The 13954-nt window shown below is 43.4% G+C and overlaps 1 protein-coding gene across 1 annotated transcript in view; it reads left to right on the top strand.

The window, feature by feature from the left end:
- ZKSCAN1 (zinc finger with KRAB and SCAN domains 1) overlaps window positions 1-13954 on the top strand; it is a 66516-nt gene that overhangs the window by 16777 nt on the left and 35785 nt on the right. The gene's annotated exons all lie outside the window — the stretch shown is intronic.

The raw sequence follows: 13954 nt of genomic DNA, 5'->3' as shown, positions 1-13954 counted from the left end.
GGCCAGCATCTTGCTATCCCGTATTTCTCAAAAAGAGGAACAGTTGAAACAAAAACTGCATTGGGACATGCTGCTCAAACTAGTTCTAGAGGTGATAAGTTATATATGTGATCACTGGTAGCCTGCCAAAGCTATAGAAATCTAGGACTGTGCTGATCAGTATCAAACCAAAGATTTCTGGCTCTTCCTGAACGAGGGTACGTGCACCAGTCTACAGTTCCAAAGGACTGCAACAAATGTAGATGGCTCTATCCTCATCACTGAGATAAATCCTACTGAAATGGCAACAATGATTCAAAACCCTTCTCTCCCTTCTCGAAATCCCTAAAGCACTATGGCACTCCTAAATGCATTTCTCCACAAGCTAGCACTTGATTGTATACTGTCTTTTAATCCACCATTGTTTCGTGTATGAAAGTTTTCGTCCTGCCCCCTGCCACACCCCAGCAAAGAGATGCTTCGATCGTCAGGGGATATATTTACATCCCCGTCAGCACTGGACACAGTGCTGAACACCTAAGACGCACTCATTATACCTGACTTCTAACAGGACTTTCTATGCTTATGATAAAGTCCTGTGTGAATCACGAGTACCTGAAGTATGGTAGCCTGGCCCAACTTTTGAAGAGGACCTTCGGAATCCGAGGCATGCTAAAGCTCTGGGGTCTGATGCTGTTTTTATCCTGAATATAAAAGAAAGGTGCTGGCCAGCTGCCTGCATAGACTCTTCCTAAACACAGATCTGTGAGTAAGTACCATGGAATGTCAGAAGTGACTTTATTGTCATCATCTTAAAAATAGGAACATTTACTAAGGCCAGTTTTTAACATCTTTCTGTTCCAAAAGATCTTAGAATTCTCTTCAGTCAGCTGTTGAACGTGATCATTTAGGCACTTTCTGAGTCATTTGTAACTAAATATAGTTCAGAAGCTATAATTTGTGTTCCTTTTCAGAAAAAGGAAACCTGTAGAGTGCATTCCCCCCCACACACACACACACTTTTCCAGAAGCTTTGCAAAAGCATTTGATATTGTTAGCTGGCAATTACCAAACAAGTTTGTTGCTCTGAGGAGTTCACCAACAAGCTGAGACGTGGTTGGGTGTATCATAGTTGAACTGCACAGCATCTCTTCTGTTTCTCACCCCTGAAGACTGAGGGGAGGTTCTGAAACTCATCTTTTCCATCGTCTGTGCAGGAGGAAGCAATTGGCTGCCTAGAAACTAATGGCAGACGTTTTTCAGATACACATACGGGAGACGCAGGTAGCATGGGCTACATAGGCAGTCCTCAGGGACTTGGGTAGAGATGACTTTGCTCCTGAGAGTGTGCAAATGATGGTGGACAGCCCTGCACGAACTTAGAAACAGACTAAGAGCAGACCCGAAGACTCCCCTTCCTGGGGGAACCCACGTAGAGTTTGAGGTTTTCCATCAAGAAACAAAACTATCATTGACCAGTTGTTCAGTGACCCAGCAGCTCAAGCCTGGGAGACAGCATGGCTGTATGGGGAACCAGTAAGGTGGGGACAACTGTGGCCTCAGTTCCAGACCAAACTAGAAATTCTGCACAGCAGTAATTCTTTGGCCTCTCTTTAGAGCTGGGACTGACCACAGCTCCCCTGTAGCTTCTAAACAGTCCTGTCAGTGTTGGCTGAGGAAACTTCAAGGAAGTCTGCAGGTGACCAGACTATTTCTGTCCGTCCAGTTTCAGACCAACAGAAGAGATAGTCCAGAAGAATATGCCTACATAGCTTTTTATAGTCCGTGAAGGTGGAAGAAGTGCTTTTAAGGTTTTTTTTCAGAGAGGACGCCACGGTGGAGGCTTCACGGCTGGTGCTCATCAGCAAAGACTTGCCACTGGGGAGCATCAGGAGCAGCAGGCCGCTTAACCCCAGGCACTGATCAAAGCACTGACTGTTCTGGAGAGGGAACGAACTTGGGTTGGTTCCACATTGGTCCTTTTTTGTTGTTGTTGTTGTTTTTAGCCATAACTCCATGCTGACATTAATTCAGCCATCGTTTTGGGGTTTTTTGTTTTGTTTTTGTTTTTGTTGTTTTGTTTTGAAAAGGAAAGTTCAGTCCAGCCTGTGCCCTCCTATTTCTCTTCCTTGCCGACCACGGGGGAGCCACAGCGGTTGCCTCAGATCTTCAGCAGGTGCACTTCTGAAAGCAGCCATTTGAAAATGCATTTTCTGGGGGCCGGGGGGGACAGGCTATGGCTGTTCACGAAAACCTTTCACATTGGTCCATTTATCAGCTGCTCAGTGTAGAGTGTAATTGGGTCACGGTCAGAAAGGCTCACCACATCTCATTAGTGTGTCAGGACACTCAGAAGTTCTTGACTGGCCGAAGTCTATTAACAAACAGTTTAAGTACTCCATAGTTAACCATTAGCATGCTAGTTGACCTGATGGAAATTTTTGAAGGGTTTTTAAAGGATATACCTTAAATACACCTGCCAGGAAGATAAGTAAAATTCTTCAGATTGTGGGGGGGATTTGTCTGTATTCCAGCCTGGCAGGCAAGGCTCCAGCCTGAAAAGACAGATCTCTGAGCATCTTGATATGTAAGACACTTCGTGTTTGATCAAAGGCATAAAAGTGAAACTGTGCTAAATGTGTACAGACAGCTCGCTGCATTTGATACGTGAGACCATTGACATCTTACATACATCAGAAAACTCATTCCAGGAAAGAAACTCGAGAATGCGATAAATATGGCAAAGCCTTTCATCACATCTCAGCCCTTGGCATCCAAAAGCTTACACTGTAAATAAACTTTATTAATATTGTATGTGAGGAAAACTTTCACGTATACCACTCGTTGCTTTGGACAGAAAATGAATTCCGTCAGTATGTTCCAATCATGTAATGAATTTCAGAAACACTGCAGAGGAAGCTTGATCCACTCCAGAGGATCCACAGAAGAAAAAAAATGTGGGGAAATGCTAAAAAGAAGGCAAAAATTGTTAAAAAATTGTTCATGTTGGGTACTTCTATATATTTTGTATGACCCACAATGTCAATGTCTGTGTTTTGTACCTTCAACCCCGGTTGTGATTCTGTGTATTCCCTGTAAACAGATAATGTATTTTATTTTAATCTATTTGACAGAACACATCACTCCAAAAGAGCAAAACTTCTGGAGTGAGTAGTGAAGGAGTTGATGTGGGTATAGACAAAAAGTCGGTTTACAGAACGGAGGAGGGGGAAGAGGAGAGAAAACCTTTAGAGTTTGGTGCTCACCAAATCAGAAGAGATTAGTAGATTCCTTAGGAGAGACAGGTCAATAGGCCTCTAAAATGGAACAGTTCCTATAAACATCTGCAGCTTCCTGCGCGTTTTCTCTTCAAAGCCAGGAAGTGGACCTCTTAGCTGCCAGCTCACCATTTCAGGCAAAGAAAATGGGTTCTCTGAGCTTGCGAGGTGGGGGAAGAGAGGCTTCTCCAGGAATCAAGAGTAGGGAGTGCACTGGAAAGGCCCATTGGGACCCATTAACCTGACCAGGTCATATAAACTATGGCCCTGCTTCCCCCACTAACTCTGTTCTTTATGCTTAGGCAATTTGGGTTAGCAGAACGCCGGGATGGGCCCTTTCCTGGAAAACCGGCATCCAGTTCCTGGCATGGCAGGAAGTTTTTCTGATAAGGCTTGAGAAGCGTTTTGCAGTATTTGCTTTGGCTGTGCTCCTGTGTAGCTTCCCTGCTCCCACTTACTTCCCGTGATTATTAGAAGGCTTGTGAAGATTCATAGCTGTGAAGGAATTTTTTTCTTCCTTTTTATCCTAGAGTTGATCACCTTTTATTCCAGGGTCTGGTCACCCTGATGTCCTCATCTGAAGCTAGCTAACCAGGTTCATCCTACCATCCTCATGGAAGATTCGTTATGTGAATTGGAGTAACAGTATTAAAATGTAGTCAAACGGTGACAGCAATACTTGCCAGAGGAGCCATATTTTTGTGTGTCCAACTCTGAGCAACTTCTCAGAAATATTTATGAGGGGGCTGGGTTCCCCATCTGGGAAACCAAATGAAGGTCTGCAGGTTGTGAAATGAAATGTAGAGTCAGAAGAAGAAACTAAGTGGTATAAATAGATCTTTTCATAGAAGTTAGAGTAGATTTTTTATTTCAACTACTACTGGAGAGTTTAATAAAAAGCATTATTTGCAGAGTTTTCCTAACCTAGGTTTAGATTTTGTTTTTAGAATGGACACACTACTGTACATTTAAAAGCAGTTACTTATTTTGCTATTCAAATTAATTTTTTATTATATCTGAAGATGAAATTATCTGTTTTACTTTTCAAAGCTTTGTAAAACAAACTTGAAGTTATAGGGAGGCTAAGCCATCTCCAATTCTGCAGGTCAAATAAAAGTTGGAGAAATAACTTTGGGCATATCATACAACAGAATGTGTCAATGTGAGAACTTAGTTTCATATTGTTCTGTTTGACAGTGGATGGCACAAACCTCATGTTTTCCTCTTATCCTGAAACAGTGGAAGGTAAGGAGAGGCATGAGGCTTCTAAACACTGTTATTTTAACAGCTTTTTTTTTTTTTTTAATGTTTTGAGATTTCTCCCCTCTGTTTACTTAAAGAATTATGGCCCACTTAGAATTACATGGTAATTAGCAAAACTAATTGGTCTTCAAGTTCAACTTTCTCCCTTCAGCAAGCACTCATGAAGCAGTGAGGCCGAGTGGGTGTCTTAAGAAATAAAAAAATGAGACCTGCAAGTGATTGAAAGGTGGTAATAAAACTCAGATTTCATTCCAGTTTCAGATTTGGGTTTTAAGTTTCTTGAGTCCAGGGAAGGGACTAGGCAAGCGCAGTCGCCCCGACTCAGGTGTGTGTGTTACTGCTTGCTCGCCTTCCTCCTCACCTCAGCCACTGACCAGTGTAAGTAAGGTTTCTTTCTGCCCTAGCAAGGACAAAGCATGTTAGGCTCCGACCAGCTTCTGCCAGTAGCAGGGGTTACATGAAAACAAATAATTGGGGGGAGGGGGGAGGGGGGGGAGAAGGCGGATGGTGATTGTGCAGAAAAATCTTGTTCTAAAACAAAACGAGTGTGAGGGTAAGGGTGGGGAGGGTTACAAGCAAAATCAGCGATTATTTTAAAATGAACATATTGTATTTTTATTAACTTGTAGTTAAATATAGGTTATTACAACCAGGTCAACATGATAAGCCTAAATCTATATAGAGAGCTAACTCAGGCATTGTCTTGTTTATCTGTAGACTGGATAAGACAAACCTTTCCTGTTCTGTCAGTCCCTAGTTTCTTAGTTTAGAATAAGTTAGATCGAAAGAAGAAAGTGTGTCTTTGTAATACCCGCAGAATTAAGTTCTTGCTGTTGAAACCTGGCTTCTCATTTCACTAGTCTTAGGAGAGTCCAGACGCTTGGTAGATGTTCAAGAAGTGATTTTTAAATTGCATTTGTTCCTTTAAAATCCTCATTAACCTTTCTAGGAAGGCTTCTTTGAATAAATAATGGGATCTTAGAGGAAAAGTGGTTTGTTTTTTTAAAAGCTAGGGAACTCCTCTATTGAAAATCATTTGAAAACTTGATTGAGGACTAAAGTTTCCATTATGAGAAATGGCAGCAAAATGACACTTACATGCATTTATAGTCAATGGTCCATTGTAGGTGGCCGGTGGTGTCTGATGAATGTTAGAGCAGTGAGGTTGGGGAAGGAGATTGTGGGGAATTGTAATAAATATCTCTATGTTGTTTCTCTTCTGGGTCATGGTAAAACAATAAATTCTCACCTCTAGGTGGCAGTGTTGGTGGCGTTTGCTTTTTGTCCTCCTTCGTTGCATAAATACACATTTTGGGTGAAGGAAAAAGTATAATTTCAAAGTTAAAAACAACTACACCCCTGCAGACCATCTTCGCAGCCGTGAACGTGCTGTAAGTAACTTCACAGGAGCACGTTCCAGGCGGCCTTTCGAAGGCAACCAATGAAAACCTGTGGTGTAAAGTAGCTCTTCCCGATACCCCAAAACAATTTTCTCAGAAGACGGAACCATTAAAACAACTTTGACCAATTTATGACACTCCAAAAAAACCTGAACATCCTGACGGTTGGTGCAGCAGGTGATCTGTTCAGATCTTCACACTGTGACTTCTCCCCTGATAACCTGGTTCTGTTATTGTGCAATGTAGTGAAACAGACTCCATTTGATTTTTTTTTCTTACTTTGTCTCATTTAAGTGCTTTATACACCCTATTTAGAAACCAGAATCGAGGCGTGAAACATTCTATCTGCTTCCGTTTCAGGGTTCTTAAGGACTACTAACTCCTGCCCTGCCTGCTCTAGTGGAACATGCAAACTCTTTTTAAAGTAAATAAAAGAAGTAAAAGGTGGCACATGTGAAAAAAAAAAACAAAACAAGTTTTTTATGCATTGATCTTCACAATAAAATCCCTATTCAGGGGAACTTTGCCCTGTCCAAGGGTCTTAGCACCCGCTCCCCCCACTGCCCAGAGAGCAGAACCTGAGCTGAGGGCTTGTGTGCAGATGATTTATTTGGGGAAGTGATTCCAAAGAACTGAAGTGAGGGACGGGGTAGGCCGAAATGGGAAGAAATCCAATCTGTTATTGAACTTGGTCACTGCCGTGGAGGATGGACCCTATGGCAAATTCCGGCCCTGAGCTAATAAAATCGGCCTTGGGTAAGCAGGGGACCGGAACCTTACCACACCCCCGCCCCTCCCCCAGGGCAAACTGGAGCTCCAAGAGCCAAGGGTCAGGGTTTCTTCCGGAAGCTTCTCAACTTTTTACTCTGCAGTCCAGTTCAAACCCTGGTGGCTGCCTTGCCTTCCTCTCTTCACAGCCGCAGGAGGGAAAGGTGGATGAGGCCACCTTCCTTCCACCCTTACCTTGGTGGACAACCCTATTCGCTGCCAGAGTCTTGGGTTCCCAGTGCAGGTGTCTTCTGCTCTCCAGTCCCCTGTGCTAGTCACAGCTTCACTTCACCCTTTCTCAGCAGATGTCCCTCAGTATTCTTTCCCAAGGGCCCAAGTCCACCAGGACGTGCCTCACTGCCTGGTCCTTCCTGGTCCCTGGAGCCTCTGGCCTTGCTCTCTGGTGCTTCCATGCCCCTCACCCGTCAACACCTGTTCTATGTTTAAACAAACACACCTATAGTTATAAGGAGCAAAAGCAAATTCTGAAAATCTTTGGACTTTGTCCTTTCCTTTTGGGCTACCAAATTCCTCTCTCAAGTGGACCATGACCACTCTTCTCATAGGTGCTGATCTCCCTCCTGTACCTCAGCTCTTTCCCAACCGTTTAAATGGAAGATCACAGGTGTTCTTGACAGAACATTTTCCCTCGTCTTCATTCTCCCTTATCTAGAGCACTTGGCCATTTCCTTGAAACTCCGTCAGTGGCTTGTATTATGCTATCCTTTGGCGGCTCTCTCTTCACTCATGAATAATAAACATCAATTTTTTCTAATCCACACATCAATTTTCCAAAAAAACCAGTTGACTCAAAAGTGCAGAAACAGGCCTAGAAAATGAAGTGACTTACCCAGTAAATGGGAGAGCAGGATTTTATTTCTAAATTTTTATTTTGAGAGAGCATGAGCAGGGGAGGGAGAGAGAATCCCAAGCAAGCTCTGCACTGTCAATGCAGAGCCCGACTTGGGGCTCAATCTCATGAACAGCAAGATCATGACCTGGGCTGCAATCAAGAGCCCTAAGCTTAACTGACTGAGCCACCCAGGTGCCCCCACTTTATTTTTTTTTAATTTATTTACTTCCTTTTTTTAAATTTTTATTTATTTTTGAGAGAGACAGCATGTGAGCAGGGGAGGAGCAGAGAGAGAGGGAAACAGAATTCAAAGCAGGCTTCGAGCTGTCAGCACAGAACCTGATGCAGGGCTTGAACTCACGAACTGTGAGATCATGACCTGAGTTGAAGTCAGACACTCAACTGACTGAGCCACCCAGGCGCCCCTATTTACTTCCTTATTTTTAAGTAACCTCTCTACCCAACATGGGGCTTGCACCCAACTCCGAGTCGCATGCTCTTCTGATTGAGCCAGCCAGGTGTCCCCAGAACTAGATTTTAAAACCAGGTGTGTGACTCTAGCAACCGTTCTGTTATGAGCTCAATTCTCCCTCCTTCATAAATCACTTACATGATCCCACAACTATGTTTATGGAACAGCCTCGCACAATGGTTAAACGTACACAGGCCTTGGAGGGAGCCAGTTTGCCTAGGATCAAACCCTTCATCCACCACTTACTTGCTGTGTCTTAGTTACCTCATGTGCAAAATGGGCAGAGAGTTCCTATAAGCATTAAATGAGCCATTACATGTAAGTCATGTGTAACAGTGCCTGACATAAGTGTTCCAAAAATAGGTCACCTGTTATTTCCTCCATGGGCCTCTCGATCTCTCCTGAATATTTATTTAGCCCTCACAAAAGTCACTTTTTTTAAGTGAAACATCCTGGCATGTCCTCCATTCCATGAGTCCCTAAAACACATAACCCTGAAATCAGCTCCTTGTGAAACTGGGGACCCTGGCTCTGGGCCCATTTCAGTCCCAAATGTTATGTGCAAAAATTTCACAAGGCCTCTGTGATTAAAGTTGCCTCACTCCTTCAGCTGATGCAAGTCCCTTTGCAATCTCAAATCCTCCAGTGAACCAGAATTTCCCCTGGAGGTGTGAAAATTGCTTCCCAGGCTTAAAGGAGCCCTTCCTTGCTTGTCCCAAACTACCCATGTCCCTTTGCCAGTGGACTTACTGCCTCCAAGTCTTCAGCGTGGCCTCTACTCCGGATGCTTGAACACAGGAGGTGGTAGTCTGACTCTACCCTACCTGGGTTAAGTTTGTCGCGTGCCCTACATTTAGTTCTGGATTGCACATTTGAAAAGAGAAACAGTCCAAGTGCTGGATAATAAAAGCAACACCACCTCGTGTGTACAATAAACGGTTTTTTTTTTTTTTCTTGGTGAAGAGAAAACTCGCGGGGAACTTGGTCTCTTCCCTCAAATACCTAAAGGCCTGTCATGATAAAAGAGGGATTTAATTTGTTCTGCGTGACTCCCAAGACATAGAACCCAAAAGCCTTTGCGACAAACACTGACAGGCCGTGTGCTAGGAATAAGAAAAGGAAAGAGCGACAGCAGTGAGTAAGGCAGATGAGTGAAGGGGCTCTGCCTGGCTGCTACCAGGACAAATGAGAAAAAGGCACCCCTTCCTCAAGACACTTAGTTGACTGCCTTCTGCCGGCAAGTTGTGATAACCACACAACCTACTGATAACTCCCAGATAATAAGGTGAATGGTGGCCCCTGGGGTGGTGCGGGGTACAAGTTGCATAACTGGAGTAGCCCTTGTGGAAGCCACTGGGAGAAGAAAGAACCTTGTTGCAGGGCCAGCCAGAGCTGTAAGAATTCAGGCACTCAGGTATGGCTGGGGGACTCTCAGAGGCAGGGGGCAGGCAGAAAGGGATTTTGCATTGGGGAAGGCTGGGCCAGATGCCCTTTGTGATCTCCTTCTATTCTGACATGATGCACATTTTTTTCTGGGTTCTTCCAGAAACTAGGGGAACAACTTGCAACCTGCTCTTTTAAAAGTCTTGGCAGGAAACTTCACCTTCTCTTATTAGGGAGAAGGCAGGTGGCTCCTTCCAGAGAGGGCAGAATTGAAAAAAGTGCCTGTGATGGGTAGAGCCACATCTGTCCCTGGGGAAGGGAGCATGGAGGCTAACATTAAACCAGAGAGGGGATCAGAAATAATATTGTAGCCAAGAACACTTAGTGATAGAGAACAAACTATAGGTTGATGGAGGAGATGGGTGGGAGATGGGCTGGATGGGTGATGGGTACTAAGGAGGCCACTTGTTATGATGATCACTGGGTGTTGTATGTAAGTGAATTCAGAATCACTGAATTCTACTCCTGGCACCAATATAGCACTGTCTGTTAACTAACTAAAATTTTAAAAATAAATAAAATGATCAGGTTAAAAAAATAATACTGTTACCAAATAAACATTTTACTTTTTTAAATATTTTCTTAAAGTTTATTTTTTTGAGAGAGAGAGAACAAGAGCTCCAATGAGCATTGGGGAGAGGCAGAGAGAGGAGAGAGAGAATCCCAAGCAGACTCTGTGCTGTCACCACAAAACTCAGCACAGGACTTGATCTCATGAACTATGAGATCTTGACCTGAGCCGAATCAAGAGTCAGATGCTAAAACCTACTAAGCCACCCAGGCACCACCCAAATAAACATTTTTTCTTTGAAAATTTTAATGTTTTATTTATTTTTCAGACAGAGAGAAACAGAGCATGAACGGGGGAGGGTCAGAGAGAGAGGGAGACATAGAATCTGAAGCAGGCTCCAGGCTCTGAGCTGTCAGCACAGAGCCCGACGTGGGGCTCGAACCCACGGACCATGAGATCATGACCTGAGCCGAAGTTGGATGCTTAACGGACTGAGCCACCCAGGCGCCCCCCAAATAAACATTTTAAATGATTAAAAAAATATGCGTCCGACTTCAGCCAGATCACGATCTCGCGGTCTGTGAGTTCGAGCCCCGCGTCAGGCTCTGGGGCTGATGGCTCGGAGCCTGGAGCCTGTTTCCGATTCTGTGTCTCCCTCTCTCTCTGCCCCTCCCCCGTTCATGCTCTGTCTCTCTCTGTCCCAAAAATAAATAAAAAACGTTGAAAAAAAAAAATATACTGTAGCCAAAAGTGATGAAGACTAGAAGTCTCACTGTTGGTATAGTCAGTTACAAAGCCAGTGCACTTTTGTGTGATCCAAACACTTGAAGTTGTCAGAGAAGGTGGGGCACCTGGCTGGCTCAGTCAGTAGAGTGTAGGACTCTTGATCTCAGGGTTGTGAGTTTGAGCCCCACACTGGGTGTAGAGACTACTTAAAGTTGTCAGAGAAGGTACTATTATGCCCATTTTCCTGATAATCAAATTGCAGATCTAAATCTCCCAAGGCTCATTGGCAACGGGGCTCCAGCTTCAAGCTGTGAGGTTGTCTAACTACATCACTCTGCTTTTATTCTCTTTTCCTTTCATTTATTTTTTCTTTCTTTTTTAAAATATACATATTTAAAGTTATCTCTACACCCAATGTGGAGCTCAAACTCAGGACCCCAAGATCAAGTCACAAGCTCTACTGACTGAGCCACCCAGGCACCCATCCTTTCATTTTCTTTAGCTGAATGAATGTTTTTGCAGCTCCCCAACATGCTGTACGTGTGGACCCCCTCCAGGAAGAAAAAAAAGGAAGTTTTCACAGTTGGAATGGGACAGAAGTTCGCCGAGCCCTGTTTTAGGAGAAATCAAGATTTGATCACCCTCTACTGGCTAAGCATAGTGATGGCAGCAAAAAGAAGCCGTGGTGAGAATGAGCAAGGAAGATCCAGAGAGTCACCATTTTAGGGACAAACTTGACCACCATGCCGCTGGTAGGGAAGGGAGGAAGCTAGAGCCTACAGTAACCAGTGGTAGCTTTTCCCCTTCTGGATTTCTGCTACAAGGAGAGGGAATGCTTTTTCTTTTTCAGGCCAAATAATCTTTCAAGCAAAAAAGAACTGGATAATGTAGAGAAAATGGGAGAGTATGGAGGTCATTTAGGAACCATGGACCTTCAGAGGGCCCTCGGTCAGTTCAGACATTTTACATTCCAAGATTCAGAAGCAACTTTCAGATCATGGAACTGTTGTGAGTGATCGCTAGGACATGATAGATTTTAAATATTTTGAAGGGCTGGCAAGAAGAACAACTACATTTTGTGAGATAAAAGGACCAATCAAAACCAGGGTTGAAATTGTAGGAAAACAGATTTTTGCTTTAATGTAAAGAAATTTCAGCAATTAGAACGTCCCAAAAGGAGGGAACTGTTCTCTAAATGAGTAAGCTCCCTGCCATGTAAATGGTTAGAAGCAGAGGGCTGCTCACAGAAAGAGTGTTTGCGCGTTAACAAGAGGCTAGTCTGTGGTTGCCTACGATGCCTTATTCAGCACCATTTATTGGTCTCATCTCTATTTTCATTGACCACATCTGAAATTATTTGCTTACATATCTGCCAAGAACTGTATTTTTCATTTTTTCCTTGTGCTTTAATACAATGGCTGACACATTCTTGGTATTTGTCAAATGAATTCACTGGAAAAGTATGAGGTTCTTGGAAATCAAAACTGTTCTGAAGAGGAAATGCAGGTGACACACCACAGTGAGCCACCAGTCAAGTTGGCTAACTTTTCCTTTGCTCTCTTGTGGTTGTGCTATAGTTATTTTAATGGAAGAAAATAATGACTCACCCTAAGTTAATTTGCTTTAATAAAGTATGATTTGCATGGATAGCCTGTTGATCTTCCTAATGCTTTTTAAAAAAAATTTTTTTAAGTTTATTTAGTTTGAGAGAGATAGAGTACGTGTGTGTCAGAGAGGGACATAAAGAAGGAAAGAGAGAGAATCCCAAGCAGGCTTAAGTCAGTCCAAAGCCCAACTCGGGCTTACTCTCATGAACCATGAGATCATGACCTGAGCCGAGATCAAGAGTCAGACACTTAACCTACTGAGCCACCCAGGCAGCTCTATCATCCTAATGCTGTTTTTAAAAACCTGTTGAGATAGGGGCACCTGGGTGGCTCAGTGGTTGAGCATCCAACTTCTGCTTGGGTCATGATCTCATCGTTCATGAGTTCGAGCCCTGCATTGGGCACACCGCTGTCAGCACAGAGCCTGCTTTGGATCCTCTGTCCCCCTCTCTCTCTGCCACTCCCCCACTCACCCTCTCTCTCAAAAAGGAGAGAGAGAGATTAATAATAAACATTTAAAAAAAAACTTTTGAGATATCGTAAGGACACAGGATTGAATTAGAGAATCTGTATTCTACTCTCAGCTCCACTACCAACTAGCTCACTAGTGTGGCTTGGATATGATTTCTCCAGGCATTGGTGTTTTGTTTTATTTTTTTTTTTATTTTTTTTTTTTATGTTTATAGAGGGAGATAAAGAATCCAAAGCAGGCTCCAGGCTCCAAACTGTCAGTGCAGAGCCTGATGCGGGGCTCAAAGTCATAAACTCTGAGATCATGACCTGAGCCAAAGTCAGACACTTAGCTGACTGAGCCACCCAGGTGCCCCAGCATTAGTTTCTCCATCTGAAAACAAGAGCATAACCAGATTATCCTTAAGGTCTATTTTGGCATTAATATTTTCCAACTCTGGGCCCCTTTGCTTTAGACAGAGCAACAGGCTTGGAATTGGAAGGATTTCCTTCAGGCCCCAACATCACAGCTCACTGGTTGCATGGCTAGGCAAAGATCCTTTTGACTAAGAGACTGGATTGAGCACGAGCAAGACATCAACATGCATGTGGCTCATGGAATTGTGCAGGTTTCCTGGTTTTCCTCTAGTGATTCTGTTCCCTTCAACCATCTCTTATTCCTCCAATCTAATTCAGAGGCAGTAGAGTATTTAAAAGCACAGGCTTTGGAGAAAAGAGCCAAGTGTGAATCTTGACTTTCCAGCAGATCACTTGTATGACACTGGTCAAGGTACTTACTTTTCTGAGCCCCAGTTTCCTGATCTGTAAAACGGAGATTTCAATATTTCACAGGGATAAGTATTCTCAGGTCTATAATATTTCATAGGATTGATATAATGAAGATAAATGTGTATAGTAGATTGTTCCCCAAAATAGTCACATTATCTCCCATCCCACATACTCTTTCACAATGAAATAGATAAATTTCTTTCACCAAGGAATAAAGTCTGTCTTCTTCCCCTTGAATCTGGCTCAGTGGCCTGTTTAATTTTTTTAAATGACTTATTTATTTTTGAGAGAGAGAGAGAGAGAGAGAGAAAACAGAGGAGGGGCAGAAAGAGAGGGAGACACAAAATCTGAAGCAGGCTCCAAGCTCTGAGCTGTCATCACAGAGACTGATGTGGGGCTTGAACTCACAAACTGC

Source organism: Panthera pardus, unplaced genomic scaffold (genome assembly GCF_024362965.1).
Source record: "Panthera pardus isolate Hobbes unplaced genomic scaffold, ASM2436296v1 HiC_scaffold_4, whole genome shotgun sequence".
NCBI lineage: Eukaryota > Metazoa > Chordata > Mammalia > Carnivora > Felidae > Panthera > Panthera pardus.
Note: the sequence above shows the minus strand (reverse complement) of the source record. Positions and strands in the feature narration are given on the sequence as shown.